The sequence below is a fragment of the Pan troglodytes genome, chromosome 1 (genome assembly GCF_028858775.2).
Source record: "Pan troglodytes isolate AG18354 chromosome 1, NHGRI_mPanTro3-v2.0_pri, whole genome shotgun sequence".
Lineage (NCBI taxonomy): Eukaryota > Metazoa > Chordata > Mammalia > Primates > Hominidae > Pan > Pan troglodytes.
The window spans coordinates 208,996,287-209,006,332 of NC_072398.2; positions in this window are offsets into that span (position 1 = coordinate 208,996,287).

Here is a 10,046-nt window from a genome sequence, read left to right on the forward strand (position 1 = left end):
AAAAACTGAGCATAGGAGCCAGGCACAGTAGCTCACGCCTATAATCCCAGCACTTTGGGAGGCCGAGGTAGGCGGATCACCTGAGGTCAGGAGTTTGAGACCAGCCTGGCTAACGTGGTGAAACCCCGTCTCTACTAAAAATACAAAAATTAGCTAGGCATGGTGGCAGGCGCCTGTAATCCCAGCTACTCAGGAGGCTGAGGCAGGAGAATTGCTTGAACCTGGGAGGCGGAGGTTGCAGTGAGCTGAGATCACGCCATTGCACTCCAGCCTGGGCGACAAGAGTGAAACTCCATCTCAAAAAAAAACGAACAACAACAAACTGAGCATAGGCTGGACAAACACTGAATGAATGGATCAATGAGTGAGTAAAGGAACAGAGCAGCTGGGCGTGGTGGCTCACACCTGTAATCCCAACACTTTTGGAGGCTGAAGCAGGAGGATCCCTTGAGCCCAGGAGTTTGAGACCAACCAAGGCAACATAGTGAGACCCATCTCTACAGAAATTTTTTAAAAATCAGCCTGGTGTGGTGGGGCACATCTGTGGTCCCAGCTACTTGGGAGGCTGAAGTGGGAGGATCGCTTTAGCCCGGGAGATTGAGGCTGCAGTGAACTGTGATTGAGCCACTGCACTCCAGCCTGGGCGGATAGAACAAAACTCAGTCTCAAAAAAAAAAAAAAAATGGTCTGGGCATGGTGGCTTACGCCTGTAATCCCAGTACTTTGGAAGGCTGAGGCGGGTGGATCACCTGAGGTCAGGAGTTCGAGACCAGCCTAAGCAACATGGTGAAAACCCATCTCTACTAAGAATAGAAAATTAGCTGGGTGTGGTGGTGCATGCCTGTGACCCCAGCCACTTGGGAGGCTGAAGCAGAAGAATTGCTTGAACCCGGGAGGCAGAGGTTGCAGTGAGCCAAGATTGTACCACTGCACTCCAGCCTGGGCAACAGAGTGAGACTCCGTCTCAAAAGAAAAAAAAAAAAGAAAACAGAAAGCCTGAATTTTATGACAAATCCAATCTGATAAAGACCACTAGGGATATAGCTGTAGTTTAACAAAATTAGGCTTATTAACTTGATGTAGCAAGAGAGACAACACACCAGAGAAACTGTGGAGGGTCTCACCAAACAAAAGAAGAAATGGGATTATCATAGGATTTGGGGGAGGTTGGAGTTTAGGTGAAATTGAAATGAAGCCATGTTGATAGGCGCAAAGCAAAGCTGGCAATGTGTAAAGGGGTTAACATCTGGCGTGGGCTGAGAATCAGACTCAGAGTCTTGTTTCCTTGGACACCACAAAGGTAAGACAAATATAGACTATTGTGTCCAAAAACTCTTCATCTGAAGCTCTGCATCTGGGTAGATACAGGCTATGTCTCTGTATCAAACCTGGCTCTTCTGACCCACTAGAGAAGCGTGGGATGTTCTGCTCTCACTGATGTGATTTCAAACAGCAAAGTTTCTGACAGTCTCTGATTTTAGAGAATGAGATTCCTTTTTTCTTTTCTTTTTTTTTTTTTTAGGTAGAGTTTCACTCTTGTCGCCCAGGCTGGAGTGCAATGGTGCGATCTCGGCTTACTGCAACCTCCGTCTTCTGGGTTCAAGCAATTATCCTGCCTCAGCCTCCTGAGTAGCTGGGATTACAGGTGCCCGCCACCACACCCAGCAAATTTTTGTATTTTAGTAGAGATGAGGTTTCACCATGTTGGCCAGGCAGAGAACGAGATTTCTCAGCACTGTCTTTTTTTTTTTTTTCTTTGAGACAGTCTCGCTCTGTGGCCCAGGCTGGAGTGCAGTGGCGTGATTTTGACACTGCAACCTCTACCTTCCTGGTTCAAGCAATTCTCCTGCCTCAGCCTCCAGAGTAGCAGGGATTACAGGCATCCACCACCACGCCCAGCTAATTCAGCCTCCCAAAGTGCTGGGATAGCACTATGTCTTTGATGTTAATTGACAAAAGAAAGTTTGACAGATTCACCTTTTTTTTTTTTTTTTTTTTGAGACAGAGTTTTGCTCTTGTTGCCCAGGCTGGAGTGCAATGGTGTGATCTCGGCTCACTGCAACCTCCACCTCCCAGGTTCAAGTGATTCTCCTGCGTCAGCCTCCCTAGTAGCTGGGATTACAGGCATTTGTCACCACGCCCAGCTAATTTTGTATTTTTAGTAGAGATGGGGTTTCTCCATGTTGGTCAGGCTGGTCTCAAACTCCCGACTTCAGGTGACCCGCCCACCTCGGCCTCCCAAAGTGCTGGGATTACAGGCATGAGCCACTGCGCCCGGCCTCACCTTTTTTTTTTTTTTTTTTTTTTTGACAGAGAGTCTTGCTCTGTGTCCCAGGCTGGAGTGCAGTGGCATGATCTTGGCTCACTGCAACCTCCACCTCTCAGGTTCAAGCAATTCTCCTGCCTCAACCTCCTGAGTAACTGAGACTACAGGTAAGTGCCACTACACCCAGCTAATTTTTAAATTTTTAGTAGAGACAGGGTTTCACCCTGTTGGCCAGGCTGGTCTTGAACTCCTGACCTCAAGTGATCCACTTGCCTCGGCCTCCCAAAGTGCTAGGATTACAGATGCAAGCCATTGCGCCCAGCCCAGATTCACATTTGATCTCAATCATCTGACCTATGTCCAGAATATATAAAGAATTCTACAAACCAGCCAGGCGGGGTGGCTCATGCCTGTAATCCCAGCACTTTGGGAGGCTGAGGAGGGCAGATCACAAGGTCAGGCATTCAAGACCAGCCTGGCCAACATGGTGAAACCCCGTCTCTACTAAAAATACAAAAATTAGCCAGGCGTGGTGGTGGGCCTGTAATCCCAGCTACTCAGGAAGCTGAGGCAGGAGAATCGCTTGAACTCGGGAGGTGGAGGTTGCAGTGAGCCAAGATTGCACCACTGCACTCCAGCCTGGGTGACAGAGTGAGACTCCGTCTCAAAAAAAAAAAAAAAAAAAGGAATTGAAGTATTGACATTGTGCCTTCTTGAAAAATGCATTGTTGGCTTTTCATGATTTAGAAATCAAAAGCAAAAAATTATTGGCCTTGACATTCTAATCATTATTCAAAGAATTAAGTTATTGACTATATGGGTTTTAAAAGACTTGAATTGATAAGACTTGGAGATTTGAACAAAGGAAAATTGAATGTTGGCAGTTTTAGGCAAGATTCCCTGACTCTCTGCTGCCCATGTGTGGAGAGAACTGGGTCATCACAGCTCCCAGCCTCCCTCTGAGGATGAGTAGAGGTCCCTTGGGGGCCCGCTGGCCAGCCACATTATGAAATTACATATATCCCACTGCCCTTTACTCTGAAACTATTTTGGAGAATTATCCAAGGGTTCTTCCTGACTCATTGGGAGGAAGTGGACACTCAGCCTTTGCAACCCTACTGTGCCTTGGCAACGCCTGACAGTTACATGTCAGCAGGCACTGTCTGTCTGACTCAATAACAATGATAAATGTGTGTGGTTTCAGAACTTCCTCCCCACCTCCCACCACCCTCATGATGCGGAAGTCTCTGTTCAGCTTGACTCCATTTCTTCCCTGCTCTCACTCTGCCCTTGCCATACCAGTTCTCAGGCTTTGCAAGACCTGGAGCGTGCAGGCAGATCACCTGAGGTCAGGAGTTCAAGACTAGCCTGGCGAACATGGTGAAATCCCGTCTCTACTAAAAATACAAAAAAATTAGCCAGGCATAGTGGCGTGTGCTTGTAATCTCAGCTAGTTGGGAGGCTGAGGCAAGAGAATCACTTGAACCCAGGAGGTGGAGGTTGCAGTGAGCCGTGATTGTGCCACTGCACTCCAGCCTAGGAGACAGAGTGAGACTCCGTCTCAAAAAAAAAAAGAGCTGGAGTGAGAGTAAGGATGGGAAGAGAGTTGTAGGGGACGGCTGAGATGCCAGAAGTGGTTTAGGAGAAAAATGGGGCCAGTTTGTAACGTGTAGGGGCAGTGGATGGGAAAAGAAAAAAAAAAAAAGAGAATTTGAAGGAGTATTGTTGATACAATCACTTTGGAGAGCAATTTGGCAATTGGTAAAGTTGAAAATGAGCATGTCCTCCCAGTCAGCACGTCCATTTCTTGGAATATACCCTAGAGAAACTCTCCCACATGTGCACCAGGAGACATGTCCAAGGACATCCACTGAAGCACTGTTCGCAATCACAAAAAATTAGCTCTGCTTTAAATATCCATGAGGAAGGAATAAAGAATAATAAAAATTTAGGCAATGGGATATGCTACAAACAGCAGCAACGAACTAGAGATATATAAAACAGCATGGATAGACCTCAAAAACACAACATTAAGGCCGGGCGGGGTGGCTCATGCCTATAATCCCAGCACTTTTGGAGGCTGAAGCAGGCAGATCACTTGAGGTCAGGCATTCGAGACCACCCTGGCCAACATGGTGAAACCCCATCTCTACTAAATATATATATATATATATATATATGTGTGTGTGTGTGTGTGTGTGTGTGTGTGTGTGTGTGTGTGTGTGTATATATGTGTGTGTGTGTGTGTGTGTGTATATATATATATATATATATATATATATAAATTAGCCGGGCATGGTGGTGGGCACCTGTAGTACCAGCTACTCAGGAGGCTGAGCCAGGAGAATCACTGGAACCCGGGAGATGGAAGTTGCAGTGAGCCGAGGTGGCACCACTGCATTCTGGCCTGGGTGACAGAATGAGACTCCATCTCAAAAAAAAAAAAAAAAAAAAAAACCCACAACATTGAGTGAAAGAAGCAATTTGCAGGACAGTCCATACAGCATGAAGCTGTGCATGTATTTTTAAAAACCAAAACAATGCAATATATTGGTTTTGGATATTTATATATATGATAAAAACATAACAGCACAGAATAGAAGGACAAACACCAAACTCATATTATCAGTCAGGATAGGTTAGGTCCATGCCTCTGTGATAAATAACACCCAGTCTTAGTGGCTTATAACAGAGTTTATTTCATGGTTGGGCTACATGTCCATCAGGGGTTAGCAGAGTCTCCAGTTCACATCTCACTCTGGGACCAGGCTGACCAGCAACAACCAGATGTCACACCAGAGAGAACGAGAGCCTGACAAATTGCTTTGTCTCTCAATATTTCACCTTGGCAAGCCTAATGGCCAGACCCAACTTTTTTTTTTTTCCCCCAGATAGACAGGGTCTCACGGTCACCCAGGTTGGAGTACAGTGTGTGAGCACCACTCACTGAAGCCTCAACCTCCCAGGCTGAAACAATTCTCCCACTGTAGCCTCCCGAGTAGCTGGGACTACAGTCAGATGCCACCATGCCTAGCTAATTATTTTATTTTATTTTTAGTGGAGACAAAGTCTCATTATGTTGTCCAAGCTGGTATCAAACTCCTGGGCTCAAGCAATCCTCCTGCGTTGGCCTCCAAAGTGTTGGCATTACAGGCATGAGCCATCCCATCCAGCCAAGGTGATAGATGTATTATTATTATTATTTTCTTTAAGACAGAGTCTCCCTCTGTCACTCAGGCTGGAGTGCAGTGGCATTATCACGGCTCACTCAATCCTCAATGTCCTTGGCTCAAGCGATCCTCCTACCCTCAGCCTCACAAGTAGCTGGGACTACAGGCATGTGCCACCATGCCTGGCAAATTTTTTACTTTTTGTAGAGACGGCATCTCACTATGTTGCCCAGGCTGGCCTTGAACTCCCAGGCTGGTCTTGAACGCCCAGGCTTAAGTGATCCTCCCACCTCGGACTCCCAAAGTGCTGGGATTATAGGTGTGAGCCACTGTGCCTGGCCCAAACCTAACTTTAAGGGGGCAAGAAAGAGGTATCCTATTATGTGCCCAAAAGCAAAAGCAGTAATTGATGGATAAAAACCCTCTGTCCATCATGGTGATGACTTTTGGGAAGAATACAAAGGTGCTTCCACCTTAACTGTGAAAACTGAAAATAAAATCCTAAGCCCTCTCAACCAGTGAATGGGCCTCCTCTTGGCCAAGAGGACCCCAGAGAAACCTTAAAATTTGAGTTCCCGGCCATGACAGGATGGGAGTCAGACACACCTCATTAGACTTCCTTTTGGTGGTATAGACACAACTGACCAGCATTAATGTTAAAAATTAGGCCGGGCGCTGCGGCTTATGCCTGTAATTCCAGCACTTTGGGAGGCCAAGGTGGGCGGATCACCTGAGGTCAGCAGTTTGAGACCAACCTGGACAACATGGCAAAACCCAATCTCTGCTAAAAATACAAAAAATTAGCCGGGCATGGTGGCCCATGCCTGTAATCCCAGCTACACAGGAAGCTGAGGCAGGGGAATCACTTGAACCCAGGAGGCAGAGGTTGCAGTGAGCCGAGATCGCGGCATTGCACTCCAGCCTGGGTGACAGAGTGAGACTCCGTCCCCCACCCCCGCAAAAAAAAATTAATGTTAAAATAGAGATCTTACAACTGACAGAACAGATTCTCAGTGGCAGTAAGATACCAAATTATAACAAGAGCTAAGGTCATGGCAGATAAGGGTTAAGACCCCTACACTTAAAAAAATAAGCTATGTTCTAACTGCCACAAGATTTTTCTTTCTTTTTTTTTTTTTGGAGACAAGGTCTCAATCTGTCACCCAGGCTGGAGTGGTACAGTGGTGCAATCACAGCTCACTGCAGCCTCAACCTCTCGGGCTCAAGTGATCTTCCCACCTCTGCCTCCCAAGTAGCTGGGACTACAGGCATGTGTCACACCACCCAGCTAAGATGGGGTTTTGCCATGTTGCCCAAGCTGGTCTCAAACCCCTGGGTTCAAGCAGTCCTCCAGTCCTCCTACCCTAGCCTCCCAAAGTGCTGGGATTATAGTCATGAGCCACCGCTCCCAGCTGCCTGAGATTTTTCCTTTTCTCTAGCAGCTCAACAAGCACGGGCCTTGAGATCAATAATATTAAAACAACTGCAGCTCATCCACCACCAGACCCTAACAGACCCCCTGCTCCTGCTCCAAAGCCATAACTACAGCTTTGATTGGTAAGGACACAGATTTCAGTAACTTTCTCCTGATAAGAAGACCACAGAGCATGGACTGGTTCTGTCTGGTTTACAGAAGCGGCACTTGAGTACCTTCATGTTCCTGCTTCACCTTTTGATGCACAGGGTCTTGTTTTCATGCTTAAAGAGGTGGGGTCTCACTATGTTGTCCAGGCTGGAGTGCAGTGGCTATTCACAGGTGCGATCATAGTGCGCTGCAGCCTTGAACTCCTAGCTTCAAGCTACCCTCCTGTCTCCACCTTCTGAGTAGCGGGGACTATAGGCACATGCCACCATGCCCAGCAGTAATGCATTTAACTGTCAAATCTCCACCCCACAGTGAACATGGGACACATGTAACATACGTTTGTTCAGTACACATGTGTCAGGACCCCCTTTGTTAATATTCACAGCTCCTTTTTTTTTGAAACGGAGTTTTGCTCTTGTCACCCAGGCTAGAGTGCAATGGCACGATCTCAGCTCATTGCAACATCTACCTCCCAGGTTCAAGCAATTCTCCTGCCTCAGCCTCCTGAGTAGCTGGGATTACAGGCGCCCGCCACCACATCTGCCTAATTTTTGTATTTTTTAGTAGAGACAGGGTTTCACCATGTTGGCCAGGTGGTCACGAACTCCTGACCTCAAGTGATCCACCCACCTCAGCCTCCCAAAGTGCTGGGATGACAGGCATGAGCCACTGCGCCCAGCCCACAGCTCCTTCTATAACCTGTTGAATATGTATGTTTAGCCAACTCTTTCAGCTTCAAGCTTCCACTCCAATCCCTCCTCCTTTGGAGTGCCTGTTTCTCCTCTTTGCAGGAGGCTACATTTCCCAGCCTGTCAGCATGGCCACCATGCAGGCTGTAACCCTTTATAAGATATAAAATCCCCTTTTCAAATTTATAGATCCTGGCCAGGTACAATGGCTCACGCCTTGAATCCCAGCACTTTGGGAGACCAAGGCGGGTGATCACTTGAGGCCAGGAGTTCGAGACCAGCCTGGGCAACATGGTGAAACCTCATCTCTACTAAAACTACAAAAATTAGCTGAGCGTGGTGGCGTGCGCCTGTAGTCCAAGCTGCTTGGGAGGCTGAGGCAGGAGAATTGCTTGAACCCGTGAGGCAGAGGTTGCAGTGAGCTGAGATCACGCCACTGCACTCCAGCCTGGGTGACAGAGCGAGACTCCAACTCAAAAACAAAAAAAATAAGCCAGGCATGGTGGTGGGTGCCTGTAGTCCCAGCTACTCGGAAGGCTGAGGCAGGAGAATCGCTTGAACCTGGGAGGCGGAGGTTGCAGCGAGCCAGGATTGTGCCACTGCACTCCAGCCTGGGTGACAGGCTGGATCTAAAAAATTATAGATCTCTTGTTTTTTTTAGTGAATGATTGTAATTAATATTTTTTAGAATATGAAGCAAAATGTGAAATTTGTTAATTCTGAAGGGAGGATACCTATCTGAGTCTCTGCTATATTATTCTCTATGTTGCATCTTTTTCAGTTGTAGCTGAAAGTATAAAGGGAGGCTACAAATGGGCCATTAATATCAAAGTCATTTGTGTGTGGCCTTGCTGGGACAATCTTTCCTTTCATGGTGTTCAAACAGAAATATGAGGAAAGAGATTCCATTGAATTTTTTTCTTTCAGACAGAGTCTTGCTCTGTGCCCAGGCTGGAGTACAGTGTCACAGTCTCAGCTCACTGCAGCTTCTGCCTCCTGGACTCAAGTGATTCTTCCACCTCAGTCTTCTGAGTAGCTGGGACTACAAGTACCCACCACCACACCTGGCTAATTGTTATGTTTTTTGTAGAGATGGGGTTTTACCATGTTTCCCAGGCTGGTCTCAAACTCGTGGGCTCAAGTGATCCACCCACCCTGGCCTCCCAAAGTGCTGGGATTACAAGTATGAACCACCAGGCCCAGCCAGACTCCCTTGTTTTATGTTGCTTTTGTCTGTGTAACAGCATTCTTTTTTTTTTTTAAGAAGGAGTTTCGAACTCGTGACCTCAGTTGATCTACCTGCCTCAGCCTCCCAAAGTGCTAGGATTACAAGCATGAGCTACTGCACCTGGCCAGCGTTCTTCCTTTCAAAACTCAACTGTTTGCTGGCTCTGGGCTCGTGCGCAGCATTGTGTGTACCTGTGTGTGTATACCTGTGTACCTGTGTGTGTGTCTTCTCCCCCCTTTCAGCAAGGGCTCTTCCTAGGGTTGCCTGACTTGTCTCTGTTTTTCCAGCCCTGAACTTGCCACAAGGCAGGTACCTAATACATGTTTAATGAATGACCGTGATATGCTCATGACATGGTTAGGCTTTATGTCCCCACCCAAATCTCATCTTGAATTGTAATCCCCATAATCACCATGTGTCAAGGGAGAAGGTAATTGAATCACAGGGCGGTTCCCCCATGCTGTTCTCATGATAGTGAGTGAGTTCTCACCAGATCTGATGGTTTTCTAAGGGGCTCTTCCCCCTTTGCTAGGCAATTTTCCTTCCTGCCACCTTGTAAAGAAGGTCCCTTGCTTCCTCTTCATCTTCCACCATGATTGTAAGTTTCCTGAGGCCTCCCCAGCCATGCTGAACTGTGAGTCAATTACACTTCTTTCCTTTATAAACTACCCAGTCTCAGGCAGTTCTTTATAGCAGTATGAACACAGACTAAGAGAGCTATCTTTAAATAATGAGCCACTTCAGGGCAGGAACCATGTCTCCTTACCCCTCTAAGCCCTCCTCTAAAACAAGGAATAAGTGTTTGTTGAATGGACGAATACCAAAGCCCCCAGCCCATCAGTGGAAGCAGAACACACATTGTCCTTCCCACTCTACCACGAGCCTCCTCAAGGGCTGGCAGGGTCTGTTTATCTGCAGAGTTTTACCATGTTTATATGCCTGCATTGAAAAGCTACTGACTTATGTGCGACTATATACTAAGGCGACCAACTTTTCCAACTTTTCCTGGGACCTTCCCAGTTTTAGCATTAAATGTCCAGTGTCTTCACTCCTGAAGTTCCAGGCAAACCAGGATGGTCAGGTCACCACACAGCAACTCCCTTCTCTC